This window comes from Atractosteus spatula, chromosome 11 (assembly GCF_055471065.1).
Source record: "Atractosteus spatula isolate fAtrSpa1 chromosome 11, fAtrSpa1.hap1, whole genome shotgun sequence".
NCBI lineage: Eukaryota > Metazoa > Chordata > Actinopteri > Semionotiformes > Lepisosteidae > Atractosteus > Atractosteus spatula.
Window position 1 is genome coordinate 43,107,649 of NC_142716.1, and position 19,211 is coordinate 43,126,859.

At 37.8% G+C, this 19,211-nt stretch overlaps 1 long non-coding RNA gene across 1 annotated transcript in view; it reads left to right on the forward strand.

Annotated features, from left to right (window-relative positions):
• Positions 1-8,804: 8,804 nt before the first annotated feature.
• Positions 8,805-19,211, forward strand: part of LOC148824103 (uncharacterized) — a 99,527-nt gene continuing 89,120 nt past the window's right edge. Inside the window, exon 1 of the long non-coding RNA XR_016093744.1 lies at positions 8,805-9,670. This is a non-coding gene — a long non-coding RNA (uncharacterized LOC148824103). The remainder of the gene's footprint in view (positions 9,671-19,211) is intronic.

The window sequence follows — 19,211 nt, forward strand, 5'->3', positions numbered from 1 at the left end:
TTTTCAATCTTGTTTACAGAAACATATATACATAGAATAACAGGTCTGGGGATTATATGGATTGGAGATAAAGTGTTCCAAGATTGTGATGTATCAATGCTTCAATTCAATGCAGAACTGATATTCTTTTATGTCCATTTTTTTCCTTATTTAATGTGCATAACACTTAAAATACTAAACATACAGGAACATTGTGGTGATATGCAAAGAAGCATTTATAGTCTCTTGCAGGTACAGCCCTTGTGTTTACTGTTCTGGTTTGTGATTGGCAGACAGGGGTGTCAGTCACAGTTTTGATTGGCACCTTGCGTGTTAAGAAGAGCTGCTCAGAGATGGCCCAGGGCGCCTGCGGTCAGCATTGTGTGTGTATAATAAGTAGTGTATGAGTGTGTTAAGAACACTGACAGCCGCTGATGGATCAGGCTTCCCAGTCAATGGTAAGCCTGCTGTGGGAGAGCAGATACAATAGACAGTATTGTTCAAGTAGGCAGGCCCCTACGTGCTGGGCTTCTGCTATACCTGAAGACTGAGACAGGTGTATTTCTCCTAGTCACGAATGTATACGTAGAGAGGAGCCTGCTTCATCATTATGGGGAGCTGGCTAACTGAAAGAACTTAGAGTTTCCAAACTGATGTAGGTGAATTAACTGTAGAAGAATTGCAGCATCTGTCTATTTTTTGTTTTTTAAGTGCTGTGTTGTCTTTCAGTTTTTGTAATGCTACAAATGTATGGGTCTATTCAGATCTCAGCTCAGCTTTTTTTTATTACTTTTATTTGTAGAAATCCAGGCTCCTTTCCATGCAAAACTCTTTTATTGGATTGAAAAATTGACCTCACAGTACATGTAGGAAATTAAAATGAACTCGGATATTAAAGATATTAAATTAACTCAGTTTTAAATCGTGAGTTAGAAGATGCATGATGATGATTAGATTGATTAGTTGCTTTGCCTTGAAGACAAGCTAAATACTGTGTATTGTGCTGGAAATGTCATTTAATACATCAGTGTACATTACTTCACAGAACACCAAATTGGACATTACAGGTAAAACTCAGCTAACAGCTAAAACTGCAATACACATAATACTATAGGTCTCCAGTGTCTCCAGAAATTCTGATTTATTATCAATTGCTTTACAGTTATAGTAAATAGCAATGGAGAAAAATAATCTAAATCAAAATGATATCCCCTGTTCTGAATCCTGATTTAGCTGATTCTGTGGAAGGCTTTATGAAATGGTTTGATTGGAAATGTTGCTTACTCACAAGTAACCAAATGAGTTTGTAACCTTTCTTACCATCATACTTCTTATTTAACCAGGAATACCTAATTAAAAAAAATACGGGCTTGAAGTAGAAGGTAAAAAATAACCTAAAAACTTTGAATATTCATCAATTAAGATCAGTGAAATAAAATCTTAATTAGTCTATAGTCATAAAAAACATGTAGTAGGAACAATCTTTTCACCTTCTTTTTGCTGGGATCAAGAATGTATGAATGGTATCCAGTATCTTTTAGGTAGGCTGCTGAAAGTCAGTGATGTTCTTCAACCAACACTGTGAACTTTAGGGAGTTAACTTAACTTAAATGTTAACTTAGAAATCTGATATAAACAAAGCAAATATGCAGATAAATACCAAAGTAAATGAAAAGCCCTACATGGAATACAGGTAATATAATTCACAGAAGAGTGGTACTTGTGAAGCCGTGTGACCTCCCAGTTGAACTGGCCCACTTCCAGCAGGTCAGCCAGCCACAAAGCTATGCTTGCTTGTCATAAGGAAATAAACCAGGTGAAGGCTGACGTGCGAACGTGTTTATGAATCCAACAAATTAGCAAGTTTTGAGGCAGGTTGTGACTGGCTACTGGAAATCTCCTCAGTCCCTCAGGCAGGACCTGGATTATTTTCCCTTCCCTTTTGTCCATTTCTCAGAAAAAATATTATTTAGAAAAATCCCTGTTTCCAAGTATAAACATCAGGAAATGCTCCTTTTATCTTTTCCTAAAACAATGAGTGCTCTTTGAGGTGGATGTGGGGGGATTTTGGGAAACAGGAAGCGATTTAGCCTAAATAAAGTGGTAAGCGTCGATAAAATGTTAAGAATAACAAGGGATTTTTTTGTGTGAGAAGAGCATAATTGATTATGTGGTTTCCTCACTAAGTGCCTCCTCTCATGGGATATGAAATTGGCCTGTTTCTGGTCTGTCCAAGAACACACCCTCTATTCATATTTAATTAAATCCATATATGGTATTAACGGTACAACTGTTTCACAAGCTTGTTGGTTAAGCAGCAGAAGGTCTGTGCTCACTAGAACTGCTTACATGATCTGTTACTACACGGCCCTGACACACCCTCTCTCCCATAGTGCACAGCTGGCCTGACAAAGAGAAAAGTGGCAGTGGAGTTGGAGAGGCCCATAACTGAATTATGGTGTTATCCACTACAGTGTTTTTTCTATTGCTCTGGTTAAATTCCAGTCCAAGAGGCTGTTTACAGTCAATTTGAGAAGGAGATACAATAGCTAAAAACCCAAAAAATTGGAAAGGGGACTATGTGAAATATACAAATGCTGTATATTTGTAGATTCTGATTGCAAACCTTTAACTCAGCACTGGACGTTCCCTTAAATGTTGGGAAGACTTGTACTGTATGGTACTTCCAGTGTCTTCTTGTTCATCATTCTTGGATCATCATTTTTCCTCTTGTTCATCACCATCATTTTTCCTTCTGTTTATTTTTACTGGGTTGACAAAATGATTGAAAACAAACTACTAAAAGAATATAATAGTTAACAAACACTGAGCATCAAATAAAATTATCACTTAAAACTCCAACAAATTCACCAAGTTTTTATCAGAAGAATCACAATCATTTTGTAACAGGACAGCAAACATTTTATTTAACATGTGTGACACCCATGCATTTCTTATGCATTTGTAATTAACATAGTTGATCAACAAAGTGTCAATTGTAAATTGTGTAGGTCAATTGTAGATGTGACCACCACCATAAGAAATACAAGCTGTACATCTGTGACCACAGATGTGTGTATGTCAGTGACATCATGCTTTGTGCTAGGGTGCAGATGCTGTCTTGTGGAATTCTGTTCCATTCCTCTTACAGATTCTGGACAAGCATGTGTATATTGCAGTCTGTTCAGTAGGGTGTCCATGACACAACTGTCACATTCCTGTCCTGCAAGAAAGCTGTTGTTACACGAGTAGCATGAAAATCTGGTGGAATGTTATCACAACGAAAGGACAGCAAGTGAGGTCACAAGCATTGATCAATGTTTCATCAATCACTACAAGTGGAGTTCTGCAGCAACTAAGTACTCCTGCCTAGACCACCACACTCAGAAGTCCCTAATGATTAGTCTGTTGTACTTTAATATTATCTTTCTGCACTTCTGTAACCACAAATGCTGAAGTGCATCAGAGTGGTTTACAGAAATCTTTGATCCTTCACTAAAGAGACCCAGCTCCTGGGCAAGTTCACTTGAGGTGACCTAGTCTAGCCTCTAGCATGCTGACGGCATGTCTTTTATAAATGGATCATATTGGTTCCTTTGTGTTTTTCTTTCTTGATTATGATCTGTCTTGACATGCAACCGATTAAATCAACATTCTCTCACTAATGACTTAGTGCTCTAACAGTAAATGATTTAATGATTGAACAGTCCGAGTCACTCAAGGATATCACGGTCAGTGACAAATGATCAATTAAGCTCATTGATGCCAAGAACACTTAATCAGTATCCAAAATATGTATGTTTGAACATTCTTGATCACAGCTTACTGCATTTATTTTCAGCTTTCCAGCTCAATATTGTTTTAAGGGTAATTTGTACACCTAATTCACAATAATGCCATTGAAATAATCATAGGGCATTTAATGTGTGGCTTTAACGAACAACCACCCGATCACATGGATGATAACGTTAGAACTTCCCTGCAATAAACCAAATGTTTTGCTGCTGTGGCTGGAGACACTGGAGATGGTGGCTGCAAGGGGAATTTCTGGACACAATCCATAGGATCAACCCATTAGTAATTTTTAGCATTTACTGTATATGGCACTGTGGCTAAGGATCTGTGCCTGTGGCTGGAAGGTTGCTGGTTCAAATCCCATGGCTGGCATCCTACTCCATTGGGCCCCTGAGCAAGGCCCTTAACCCCAACTGCTCCAGGGGCGCCGTATAAATGGCTGACCCTGCACTCTGACCCAAAGCTTCTCTCTCCCTGTCTGTGTGTCTGTGTCTCACGGAGAGCAAGCTGCAGTATGCGAAAAGATGAATTCCTAATGCAGGAAATTGTATAGGGCTAATAAAGTGATCTTATATACTTCTCCACATTTGGACCTTGACGAAGGACTTCTTTATCATTTTTGCATGACATTGTTCCTCCTCACCGATTATCTGCATTCCCAGGGGGGCACCTGTGGACCAGGAAGAAGATTTGCCCCTTGGCCACCTATTAGAGATCCAACTATAGAGAGCAGTGATTGGCAGGAAGTGGACTATGACCAGGCAGCATGATGGTGCAGTGGTTAGCATTGCTGCCTTGCAGTGCTAGGGCCCTGAGTTCAGTTCCTAGGGTGCTACCTGTGTGGTGTTTCATGTTGTTCCCATTGTTTGCATGGGTTTCCTCCCACAGTCCAAAGACATACTGGTGGGTCAATTGGCTTCTGGTGTGAGTGTGTACATGTTTGTATGTCTGCTCTGTGATGGACTAGCTTCCTGTCCAAGTTCCTATTCAATGTTTGTTAAATCTCAGGTGGATACATGAAGATAGATACAGTACATCCAGTATATAAAAACACCTGCTTAACAGCCTTCAAATAAATGGACATGCACAATTTTCAATACCAATTAGACTAGACTGTGATATTTAATGGCAATGTTTCCAACATGAAAAGATGTTCTAGGGTTTGGGTGATGAACCTGAAACATCTTGTACATTAAAGGAAAACAATAGAAAATTAGACATTTTCAAGAAAAAATCTTACTTATGTTACTAATCTACTGAGATGTTTTATTAAATGCCATATATTCTTTGAGTGTTTCCTTGTCTTGGTCTCTATGCCCTCAGTGCTCCCTGATGGTGGAAGCTAGTTGATGAATAACTATAGCGTGCTAAAAACAGCTTCTCTCATACTGTCTCACCACTGGGGTTTGCTTAGAGCTACATAAGGAAACATTTGTTCTTGTGCTATTCAATAGAGCCTTGTGTCAGAGGTAGGGAAAGATAGAGCAGGACACTAAATAACGAAATAACAAGGACTCTAAGATCACACTGTCTCTGTGGAATAATGAATCTCATATAGTCTTAATCAGTCTCAAAATGCACTGTCTTTTGTTTGCAGAAGTGGTTTGTTTTCAGAAATGACTAAAGCCATTGTCTACTATGCAGTCCCTAGTATCCTTCTTTAGGAAGACAAAAATATGAACAGAGTATAGTGAACTGTGTTTAAACAGCTTTGGGCTTTCTGTGTCGGTTTTGGAATCTTTGCTTTGCTGAGTATGTTTAAGTAAAAGCTTGTTTCCTCAGTCTGAAGATATGATAAATAGCTTTCTTTGTGTGAAAGAAAATACAGCATGAGCACTCTGACTCACTCTCCTGCTTCCAAAATATTTTTCAACTCTTTGCCATTCTCGGTAATGGAGAAAGTTGTTTTTTTCTGTTGCAGTTGTTTCTGGATATATTTACAGTGTTCCTGAACAATCTGGAATGCATTTGTTTGCACACTGGTGTACATACCAAAGCGGGTCTGATGCATGGACACAAACTGACATAAAGGAGAGATGCACAGTTTGTAAAATCAAGAGATAAAATAGGCTTACAGTACACAGACGTGGTGGTTTTGTTGGATGTGGTTGATAAGAAGCAAAAGAATGCAGTCTGTTCTTTGGTGGTGCTGACACACAGCAATAAAGGGAAGCTGACAGATATTGTGGTCATGAACAAAGACATGCACAGCACCTGTAAGCAAGCACTTCAACATTTTATCACAAAGCCACTGAAGGCCTGAATATATTTATATTGAAAGCAATTCATTAGTTGACGGGGTGGAAACCACATAAGCACCACCTCAAATGACAGCTGGGAAACTTTACTGTACGCCTAGATTAGACAAGCTAACATTTTTCCAGTTCACTGGAATATTTTATAAACCGGAGTGTTAAATTTAATGATTTTGCCATATGGATTAAAAAAAAAAATAAAGTTATACATTCTTTGTAAAAAATTGTTGTTTTAGAAACAGAAAATTGAAAAAGTAATTCCTGGGAGATGTCAATTTAATACTATAAAAAAATGAAGCATTAGAAGTGAGTGTCAGCGCCTAGTACATGGTTCATAGTTTATATCTTTTTAATAACCACATTTTGAAAAACATTCTATGTAATACAGATACAGTGTTCTGTTTTTTTTTCATTAAATAGTCATGAAACAATCTGTTGATCTGTATTTGACAACAGTAGCTATAGAGATACTGTATTCCTTAGAAAAAAAATCTTGAAAAGACCAGGATAGGATTCCGTATAGGAACAGTTGTCATTAAATCAAAACGAACCTGAGGTACACGTAACTTATTCACTGGGACACATAAACCGAATTTAAAAACAAACATTTCTGCACAACGCCTCATTTTGGTTTGTTGCCCCCTTAATATATATTTTTTGTTTTGTTTTTTTAATTGGGAAGTACAGGTAGGATCATATCAGAAAAGTCACTAAGTTTTGTATGTCATAAAAACACAATCTACAGATATTTAACCTAATGTAATATGCATTGTGGCTGATTTAAAAACATAAGTACCCATTTCCTTTCTTTTTCCTTTCCTAAAATATCCTCTGCAGGAGAAACGGCCGAGGAATGTGAGACAGGAATGCTGTCCTATTACAAGAAAGGGGGTTTGATAACTGAAAACAATGTCTTTGTGTTTTCTGCCCGGGCGCTAGTCACGCAACGCTGTGTGTACAAACTTTCCAAACTTTTCAACTCTGCACACAAGAAACTGATCAAGTACCTGCAATTGTTGGAATCGCGTGCAACTCAGGTACTCCCGGCTTGAACTGGACAGACTCCAAACATATGCGCGCTGTAAAATACGAACTGGATCTATTGCAAAATATCAGAATACTGTACGTAATCTCAGAGTAGCGATGTATTGCAGTTATTTTCCCCGCGCTATTTACTAATACAGAGTAATATTATACTTTTACAGCATCAGATAGTATCGAGGTTAAGTGTTCGACAAAATTTCATTAATTCCTATGCAATTAACGAATTTCCCAAATGGTATTTTCGTAATTGCAATTATTTTATCCTGCTTTAATTCACCCGCACACGGTTTAAACAAGCCGGAATTAAATCTAATTATGCTGTGTACCAAACAAACCTTCCCCATGTTCTGTCTTCACTTAAAAACGCAATCACCATTTTTAAACGTATCGGTCAAAATAAAAGCAAAACAAAAAAGAAATTAAAAATCGCATCCTAAGCAAAAATAGCCAATCCCTGATCTAGAAACAGCCAAAGGGGGCTGTAAAGATTTATATAGTTAAAAAATGCATCGTTATCATTGCAATTTCACTTCTACTGCTACTTTACAGACATAAATACATATTTAAGATACTGGAGTAGGTGACATTTCTAAATTATTAACGGATGCAGAATTTTGGGTTGCAGAACACACGCTAGGTTAACAGTGATGCCTTCGTGCTTCTGCAGTATTTGGACTGACAGGTTTCCTTCCCATTTTGCAGTGCAGTATTTAGTCCAATCCGAGGAGCTCCACTCCTGGGTTTACAAGGAATTCCTTTGCGTGCTAGTAACTTTAAAGATTCCTGAAATAAAGGAGAGCCTGGGGCCAAGTAAGACTTTAAGGTGAGGTAAGAGAAACAAGCGCTGCATTCATATGAAGGTGATTCAAAGCACTGATACCCTCCTCTTACGACAGCAGATAACTTATTCACACCACTAAACTGAAGAGATCGCAGAAGCAAAGCCACAAAGCCAGATACGCCGTTAAGGGGGGTGATAATAGTGATAAGGGAGATTTCTCCTAGTCTCTTTTGCATATTTATTTAATTTAACTCCTCTTTACTTGCGCTTTAGTGATGCTTTAATGGAAACGTCTTTAGAATATTTAAAGAACTTTTCTTCCTTACTTTTAATATCATCAATACATCAGTCTTCATGACTTTAGTTTAAAAGGACGTAGACATAGGGTTACTAAAACACTAAATCATTTATACTTGGCTACTAATCCTGTGGTTAGGCCCTAAAGCAATTAAACAAAGGAAGTGTTAGTTTTTGTTCCCACGGAGGTCCCTGCCTGCCAACCACAAGGCAATTAATTTGGAAGAAAATATAACTAATTTTAGTACTATTAACGGGTTAATAGGTCTGTTTATATTACAGAATATTAATTCCCCCATGATATTTCCTCACTACTACCATTAGTGCTATACAGTATGTTATTTAACATAAAATCTTACTGATTAAATATGATAAACTAGTTTATCAGTTAAATATAATAAACTAGTAATCTAGTTTATTCTCATTAGTTGCTCCTAATATAACTGTTGCTACAGTACCCCTACTAGTAATAGTAGAGATAGTTGTTGTTGATATTGTAGTAGTTGTAGCAGCCCCACTATTTGCAATTGAAGCAGCGCCAACAGTACTTTCAATTTTGACAGAATTGTATTGTGAGGCAAAGAAAACTACATTTCCCACTGCGCCTTGCTTCGTCGCGTCAGGTGAGGTTGGGGATTGTAGCGCCGTGCTTTGCAGAGAATGGCTCAGTCTCCATGAGAGCGGTCTACTGTCGATACAGGCTTCTGATTGCGTGGAAAGTGATTTTGCACCTACAGCTGTATCACACCGCTGGAATACATCGCACGGATCATGTACTGGGCTTCACAATGAGTAGGCTCTGAGAAGTTGGAATATATTTCTATCGATTTTGGATGTGATTTTTCCTGCAGTTTTCTTTTGGGATTCGATTTTTAAACTAATAGATTGAAGCGTCACATTCCTAAGGCTGCCTATTGAATTGAACATTTAAGTTACTGCTCTGTGGACGAATACCTGTGTGGGAAAATACTTTTTACTGGATTAGCTACGTGTTTTTCTGCGTTTTCTTGGTAGTACATCACTCTGTTTTGGATTATATTGCTTTACGAAATACTTTCAAGTGCTACTTTGGGCAAATTGGAATCACTGTAAAAAGTTTAAAAGGCAAATTATTTATTTTTCTTGGACATCTCATTTTAGAGAGAAGAAATGTACTTGGTATGGAAATATCGGGTTCGATACATTGTCGCATGGCTCTACATCTATGAAGAGACGGTTTTGTGGATCACTGGATGATGTGAGGCGCAATGGATTATTGTCACTTTATGGAAACCGATCATCTTCTGATAAATTGCTACTAATCAACGCACTTTGTTTGGGATTCATCAGTGCGATTTCTTTGGGTGTTTATTTGGCCAGAATACCTGGAAATGTCAAACAGTCATTTTGGTTTGGATTATACAAGCCATCTCCTGGATTAGAATACAGCCTATTCTCTACATCATTTGTCAAATGTAAAAAAACGGAATAATCAAATAATCTTTGTGGATTTATCAATGGCGTGAAAGCCTTAAAAGAGGTAAGATTCCCACGTAAAATAATTTTGTCTTTCGCTTCATGTTTTGTTTAGAAGCTGTGAAGTAACATCCTTTGATTGTATCAGTTTGTGTCTCTAGTTTATAAAACATAGTTTAAGCAAACACAACTTTGTGTTTGCGACTTCTGTCTGGTGACGTTTCTTCGTGAATGTGGAAAGATGTCCTTGGTTAGATTCTAATAAAAGTAGTAAAAACATTTTTTTATCAGTTTTTACAACAGGTGTTCCTTGAGTTTCCTTCTCAAATATTTATCCATTCTCCGGTTTTTGGAGTAGGTCCGCACTTGTTTCAGTTGATCTGTTTCAGTTCCGTTAGTTTTTGCTGGTATTCAGGGAAACAGCGCCTACCAAGGGCATTTCTTTTAAAGTGTAACCTGCACTGTCTTAAACTCAGTCGTTGAAATTCAGCAGTGCACACTCGTGGAACTTCTAAAACCCACTGATAGAGCACTTAAGCACAGCTACAGTAGATACTACGGTAAAACAAATGCGTGGAAAACACCAACACCTGTTATCACTATATTCTTCTACTGTATGTGCATGCATGTGTCAATGTGGAAATGTTATTTCCTAAGCATTCGTCATAAGTTCGTACATTAAGTGAAATGAACGAACCCCTGCCACCGATTTTGAGGGGTTTGAAGTGCAGCTAAAATTCCCATCACAGTGTAAAGTTATAAGAAGTGTAAATGTAAAGTTTTTCAAAGCCCCTTTCCAAGATATTATAACGGAGAAGATGAGAAGGTAGTAACCAGAAAATGCAATTATATTGATTTTTTTTTGTCTTCCGAGACAGATCGCTACTAAAACGAACATTGTACAGTATGTCTATACAACTGCTACAGCGGCTGGCGCACTGAGTGCGTGGCTGTTGTAGACTCGCACCTGAGTTCTCACAGGTGCAGTCGGTACCTGGATATGAATATAAAAAATACATTTTGGGCGGTTCTATTTAAAGTCTATAAATAAACCGTTTAAATTAACTACACTGAATATGACCAACCTGCTGAAGGCCATCTTTTACAAAAGACGCATTACCCCCTATTCAGCTATAATCCATCCCCGCCGCAGCTGTGACCACTCTGTGCCTTAGTAAGGGCTTATTCAGAGTCAGTGAAGCCTGTGACCTCTTACAGTGCTTCTACTCAGGTGTGACTAAATAACCTTGTTAGTCTTCCATAGTCACACATTTCCATGGTGAAATGGGAAACACAGGACGTTCTGTTTTTCCGTTTAAAATGCCCACATTCACTGCACACAAGGGTACCATTCTACTTATTTTGTAAATTCCTGTCTGTTTAAATGGCATTGTCATTGTTTACAGAAGAAAATCTGCTGGTGCTCTACTTGTTTCTTTCTTACCTTTAATTAGGACTCTCCAATGTTTTGCGAATGTTATGTTAGTCTTTGAATGCATTTAGGAATTTTACATGGTGCGCCATTATATTGATTTAATTTTTGCAGTAATATCTGAACACCATTTCTTTCCCCATAGAAGAGATTAAACTTCGAGCTCAGTGAAGTTTAAAGTTCTGGGGAACATCTGAGCAACATTTCGTTTACATTAGAAGTTACTTGTATAAGAGTACTGTTAATGTATGTACAGTACTTTAGCATAGCATGTCAATCATTTGAAACTAAGCAGGTATCCATTAGAAATCACTTAGTAGCATTAGTCATCCCTAATACATTTCTTTTTATAAATATCAAAATGTATATATTTCATTTGCAACCTATAAAGTAAAGAGCAATTGACAGTGGAATAAATCCAGAATTTGGGCACTGTGGGCCATTCTCTTCAAGTGAATAGTATACTGTATATCGTCATGCGCTAAATATGCAAATCTTTGGGAAGTTGAAATGTTTTGTAATAAACATTGTCTTTATTTATCTCCTGAAGACTAAGAAGGAGTAAGAATCATTGGGTTTCAATGCAGTGCCGTAGCTAAAATAAAATTAGGGTTAGTTTTTGAAACAATATATTTAAAAATTAACCCTAACATATTGTACAATCCAGGAGGTATTAAAAGCAAATCAGTTCCTGAGGTTAAAGGTGCAAAATATCACAGAGAAGGAATTTGAAAAAAACAGCTTATTGTTTTCTACAGAACCCCCACACTTATTATGACTGAGTTAGCCTTACTGGTGCTATAAATTAAATTAGTCTTAGCCCTAGAGGATTGCTAAACAGCTGTGCAGGAAAACCAGACAAGTGTGTGTGTTTTCTTTTTAGCTGAGACTCCTCTCTGAAGTATGAAAACATTGCTGAAAAGCCTTGCAGTGTGGTTCTCTCTGGATTGAAGCGAAAGGGTTACTCCTTCTTTCATGTCTTTTGCAATTGATGTAAATATTCCTGTGCTTAGAATAACAGAAAGACTTTTTACTGAAAGCAGTCCATTATAGGAGGCATTTAAATCTCTTCTTAGCATCCCAGCCACCCCCCTCCTCAGAAGTCTATTTATTTACTCGATTAGAGTTCTTTAGTTGCCACTTAAGAGGATTTGGTCTGAAGGGAGAACTGAAGGCCTCTGTACAATACAAGGTTCCTTCGACCTCAGGAATCCTATATGAAGCATGAGGCCACAGTTCCTGTTTGGAATGCATAGAGGAAAAGTGAACAGACTTCTGTGGTGTCCTGTAACACATGGGGCTGTGTGTAATGACCTCATATAGCACCTGTGACTGACTGGAAGCCCTCATGCAAACTGATCTTGTTTGTACAGTGTGAGCTGTGCACCTGATGGACTTTTTAAATAGCTCATTGAGGTTGCTTTCAGGTGGAAACTGTGCTTAGTGTACCTGTGCAAGTCTGCAGTTTCCAGACTAACAGAATTCACTTTCTTTGCCTTTCTTGGAGTTCCATGCATAGCTGGATGACATAAAGGACATTTTCAGCCTTCCTAACTAGAATTGTTGCGTCTTTATTTCTAGTTCTGCGATAAACAATAGTTTATTTTGTTATCAGAGGTAATTTTTTTATGGAGTCAATGCAGTCTCTCCCAAATGATAGGATGTTGACATTCACTTTTGAATGAAATTGCTGAAATAAATGACTTTTCGTTTAGTTTTCAGGAACACACAGTATCTTGATTTCAGTTCTCTATCAGTCAGAAAGTTTCATGATGCTAATATTGGAAAATTGGGCTAATATGTTAAAAAAACATTCAAACCTACTCTTTCTGTCCATAAGAAACCTTTATTTTATCACACATGATACTGTTCTTGGTTTTAATAGTTTTTGAAACATTAAGTACTCGAATGTGGGCTCATTCTGAACTAACTGGAGCCTATATTGCATCATGAAGGCAAAGATGTTATGACCTCTTGGAGAGCTAGTGTTTCTACTGTACAAACAGTAATACCCTCACCCTGAATGAAGGCTTCTGTAGTTGAAAGGGTCTCTGTAGTGTCTTAGACAGGGTTCTCTTACAGTGTGTAGCAGAACAGACTGAAGGAAAACAGCTTCTTCACCACACAGTATTTGGAAATAGCATACCTATACCTTGTCTTTTATAAATCTGATTCAAGACAGAAGGTCAGCAACCCAGGCAGCTAAGAAACAGAGTTTGTGGAACAACAGGTTTCATGTTGGGGGAGAGTTTCTTGACAAGCCCTGGATTGTGCTGCTTTAAAAAAAAAGTCTGGATAATTTTTAGAATAAACATGGGTAACAGAAGTGATATTTATTAAACAAAACACACAACAAACAACTTACATTTGTACTTATTTTAAAAAAGGCTGAGGAACACCTGGTAGATTTGAAGGTCATCATAAATGTCAAATAACCTCTGGATGTTTAGTGGTAAGCAATTTAACAGAGGTCATTGCTGTTGTGATCTATTTAGTCTGTGAAGTTTTGGTCTACCTTAATTATAAATGTATTGAGCCTACATGGACCAGTTCCCTATATTTTGTGCTTGTCTACATTCTGAGACAAAAAGTATATGTAGTGGTAACCCAACAACCATAATCAAATTTAGACATTGCTAATTATGTTGTGACTGACCCCTGTCACCTTTCCAAAACATTGCTTGTAATAAACAAACACACCAAATGATTACCTTTACAAATCAGTAAATAGTTTGGTGTTACCAATTACAGCTGTCAAAATGTATAGACATAATTATTGAAATGGTTTCTAATTCATGAGGGAAAGTGAGACACAAGCCAATGATTCTGTCTGTTGATGAGTAGCATCTGATCATTTCCTTCTGGCATTTTTTGTAGAATGTTGCTTCCTCTTGTAGTTATTTAAAGACTTCTGTTTTTAGTGATTTAGAGTTTTTGTGATCTTCTCTTAGCTGAACTGACTCCATGTTGCAGTGATTACAGTGCTATCTTGTTTGGTCACTGAGTGTTACACAGCAGATGTTTTTGAATGTAGTAAACCTCAATAAGTTCTGTTATTTTTAAAAGAATTGTGAGTCAACATATATAACATATATGTTATATTCTATAACATCACAGACCCTTTGTAGATTTTTGTCCCCGAAGTTGTTTTAGTTATAATTGTATTTAAATACTTGCTTTTGTTTTTAGCTTTAGTTACACTGCATTTTTCACTTCGAGTGATGTAGACATAGAAACAAGAACTGCACCAGGCTATGTTTCGATAGCTTGCTGTGGTGGCACACGCTCATAATAACCATGACACCTGCCAGGACTGCCACCTATCTGTAAGGTGAAATTGGAGCCCTGCAGATGCACGTGTTGAAAAAGCACGGAAAAAAGGCACAGATAAGCACTGACAGAAAAGTGCAACTGAAACATTGGCAAGAGGGCATACGGTAACCCCTGAGTAATCCAGCCTGTCTCTTCCTGAGAGTCCTGGAACAATGAGGGCTGCTTCCAGCACAGTGGAGAGCTGCCTGCTGTCATATGATTCTGAATAAGACCCAGTCTGAAGTCTTAAGTACTCAAGCACACATGCATCATACACAATGAAGTATGCTGCATTCAGGCCTGCAAAATAGTGCTTTTCCTTCATTTATGTAAATCTTCAATTCCTCCTCCATCTCCAGTGTTGTGGCAAGGCTGTCAACAGTATCCTAACGCTGCTCAGTCCTTGCCAGTTTGTAAGGTCACGGTGAGGTGAGCCAGAAGATCCCAGTTTACCATTTCTTTACAGAGAAAAGAACAAGAGAACCGGAGACTTGCATTTCACAAACTCAAATTAGATGCCAAATGATAATCTTTTTAGTACATATTTTCTTTTTACCGTCATGTTTCCTATGAAGTTATTCATTGCTGCCCTAAAAAACACTTATTATGAATTGAGAGTCCTTGTTGGCTTTTATGGAGATATATGGGTAACTATTATTGCTAGACTAAATGCTTGCACCTGTGATTAATAATTAGTCCTGAATTTCGGTCTCAAACCCCCTTCCTCCTATAAGGCACCAGTGTGTGTGTAAATAGGATGCACAAGGGTAGTTGTTAAACATTTAGAAGGAAGGTATGTTTCAAGGGCTCTTAACAGTTCCTTCGGTATATTCTTAAGACATAAAGGATCTCTATTTCTCCCCACTTCTTTCAGTTTGTTAGCCTTAAAGAATTCCATCTATTGTTGAGTCCTAGGACAGAGCCCCTTCTATGCCTGTATATGTTGGAGCACACTGGTTCCCTCTTTTTACCCCCCAAACCCTGCTCCCCCCCCCCCACCTTCATTAAAATCTTCTCTGAACAAGTCTTCCTTTCTCCTCTGAAGAGGGACCCTCTGTCTAACGCCAAGTGACTCTCAGGGCTAGCATTGACGGTCGGACACTTGGTTTACAAAAGGAGCTGAAGTGTCAAATAAACTCGGTCAGAGCCCCTGAGACACAAGAATTCCTTTATTTCATACCCCAGAGGGAGACAAAGGCGGACTTTGTGTCAGTGAGCAGGCTCTAACAAAACAGTAGGGCTTTTTTTTCTTCTTTCCTTTAACAAGGAGAGGGATATGAGGCTGTAAATCAGACTCCCCCAGCTCAACTACCCCTCTCTTAGCATCTGTCCAGCGCACGGCAGCATTCTCTGATTAGAATGCCTGTTGTGCGTTGTAGTCTAATAGCCCTGTTCAATAAATGTGCTTTTAAAAGGCTGACTTTGGAAATTCTCTTTAGATGCACAGAACAGCTAAATTATTCTAAAATCTTCAAAAATACTTTAAATTAAAAAAACAAAACAATGTCTACTGAGAGCAAAAACTGACACGCATTTATAGGTTTTTAAAAAGTTCTGTTACAATGTTTCATGCTTACAATGATGATATTTTTAAAATTATTCTGTACAAACCTTTCTTGCTGTAACCAATGTGCTTGAGTCTCTTAAGCCTTCAGTTTGTAATGTTTAAAAAGTACAAACAATCAAGTTCATTATACTTTAAGCAAAAAGAACATAGCTTGTTAGATCAACAGGTATATTTCACTTTTCTGCTATTGCTCTTTACAGTATCTGAGACTTAAATGGACAATCTCTTTGAAATCCTTCCTTCCCGGTGTAGGTATGCATAGATATAAAGGTAAATTTTAAAGCATTGCTTTTGTGTATTTGGCATGCAGTTATAATTGTAGAGAAATAATATTCTTTTTAGTCTGCATAAATCCACAAGACAATACAGAGTAACAATGGACAAATTGCAGTATCATAGAACATTGTTGGATTTGACATTCATGTATCAGATGACATTTACAGTATGTGGTAGGCCACAGGAAATAAGTCATTCAACATACAATCAGGAGGTCATAGTTTACATCCTTATTTATTATTGATGGTAGTCCTTGTTTCCTGTTCTCTTACAGTAAGTGCCAGAGTAGTGCAATTTACTATAAAACAAAACTTGTATTAGATGCTGTATTAGATGATCTCTCTGCAAGCACCCATAGTGCTTGCAGAGAGATCACTTCACTTGCCTTTCCCTTGTGGAAGTTCAAAACCTTAATGTATTTGGCGATCTAAACTTGGTGTTTGCAACATTTCAGAACAGCAGTTCCCAAGGTGTGGACCCCTAAGAACCTTCTCAAACTGTCCAGGTGGTCTTATGAAATATTGTAAATCTTTCCAGACAGACTGATTATCAAATTCACCTCAATAGCAATTTCAGTTACTAATTGAGCACACCTGAATACATTTGTTTAGGATCTTTTACCTTGTACAGTTTATAATCTTTTTGGTATATTATTATTATTATTAATTATAAAATATAGTATGGGACTATATAACTTAGAGACAATGGTATGGACTGTTAGACTTATATGGTCAGTAAGTACCTGAAGCTCCATTGAACTTGCTCTGAGCTTCATGGAAAGCAAGAGCTTTTAGAATAAGCTGAAAAACTGAAAGGTAAGAAATGTAATATTAAGACTTAGAAGACTTCAGTCATAGTGACTTATCTTAGTCATAGACTGCTGTTTGCTTACTGATAAGAAACACTATTTAAATGCTTTCTGGACTGTTTCAAGTCTCTAGTCAAACATGATCTGACATTTATCTTGGGAAGGTGAGAATGAAAGTAGCTCAGGAAAACACTATCTTTTTAAGTTTGACTTTAAAGAAAATGGCGGGCACTGATGTGCATTTGCCTCTCAACGTGGACAAAATGTGACTTAAATACTACTTATTTTGGAAGCATTGTTGTCATTTTTTGAAGGGCTGGAAAAACAGATCATGATCTCCATTAGCTTTATTTCATGATAGAAATAAAGCAAAAACTCCACCTACTTCAAATCTCAAAATAATCTGCAAAGAAAGAAAAATATTTTATTTCTCTCCCATTCTTTCTTCCTTCCTTTCTTGGGAGCAACTTTAAAGTGTGTCAGAACAGGAGCGTTGTCATTTATTAGCTGAAAAGGAACAATGGCTGGCTTGTCTCAGGGGAGACTGGGGCTCAAGGAAGCTGGGAAGAATGGCCTGAGATTGGGCAGCCTCTGACCGAGAACAAGTGGCCGTCTGATTGAGAAAACTGCTGACCCCTGGGGAAGAAAATGGCACCTTTGTTTAGAGGTGTGTGTGTGATTGTGTGTATAGCAGGGAGTGAGCGGGGGGTGTCAGGTCAGAGGATTGGGGAAAGCGAGAGGGTATGTGGGCTTGTCACTTTTTGTTTTCACTCAAGTGACTTTCTCGCTGTTCTGCCTATGTATGAAACCTTCAGTGAGGCTAAACTGCAAAGAAAAGCAAGGTATTATTACCTTCTCACTTCTGCACTTCTGCAGCAAAGAACACCTTGTTTTCCATGGTTCGTTCCATAGGTTTTTAGTCTCAGGGCAGCTGGTGGAGAACAGAAAAGACTCATTTATATGGATGTTCCGCACAAATCTTGAAATATTTTCTGTCCTGCAAAATGTTTCATTTGGCCATTAAATGACATTTGATTTATCTCAGTGAGATGCTCAATACTGAAAAATACTGAATTGGAAACATTCTAAGTGTTTTCTGATAATCCTTGCCTCCAGATTAATATTCTAGTTGTTTAACCAAGATTGTCTCAGGTTCCCTACTCTTACATTTTGCTAAATGAGCTAAGTGTAATGAGTCATATGTCAGAAGTTATAACAGCTCCTGTTTCGTTAATGAGTGACCTTTCCCAGTTTTGTTTCCAGGCTCTTAGCCTGTGAGTTAAATTGCTTCTCTAAAACTGTCCCTTGGGTGGCCGTCTGAGGTTTATCAACTGTAAGTTTAAAAAAAATTAAGTGAATACAAAGCACAGACTGCTGTCACCCTCAGCTGCTCCTGATTTTCCTCGGCTCTGTGCCAGTATCCTGGTGCTGGTTTTAATCCCAGAGGCAGAAACAATTGTCTTTTTTAATGTTGTACATAAAAGGCCTGAGTTTTATTTAAAGAAGGTGGTGGGGGAAACAAGTAGCAAATTGCTTAGTTCTTTCAAGGAAATGAGGAATCTGCTTTGCCTCATTTAGCCTTGGGGATAGGCTCTGGGCTGAGCAGGAGGAAAGTAAAAGTGTGGGACAAACTCCTCATCTTTCATTTGCTTTCCTGTCATCACAAACTGAAGTTACTAATGTAAAAGGAGAAGTAGTCTGTTTCTCTTCCTATAAAAGCTGGGTGTCTCTGAGTAGGCATGAGGCTGATTTTCTTTTTAGGTTGCTATAAAATAGACCTTCCAATGTCTCACACATGCAGGGCCTACACTATTTCACACTTTACAGGTCTCCTTCATTTCTGTGTTTAGTTAGAATTGAAATGATCTTTTTCTCTCTCAGCCATCACATCTCTCAAGATATGTATTCATGTACGCCACATCTTTGCAGTATTCTTCTTTTGTTGTCCTTGCTTTTTGACTTTTACACTGCTATAAAGCTTATGCCATCTTCCTGATCTTTAGATACACACCATAGTAACTTTTATCAAACTGTTTCTAAACATAGACAGGCTGCCTGCAACACTTACAAAAACCTTTAGCTTTATTTTTCAGCAACTGCCCTGTTATGATTTGTCCTTGGGAAAATGCTTACAGTTTTCAATCGCAATACAGTGTTTGAGGTAAAAAATGCTAAGACAAACTCTTGCACTGATTTTATGGGCTATATGA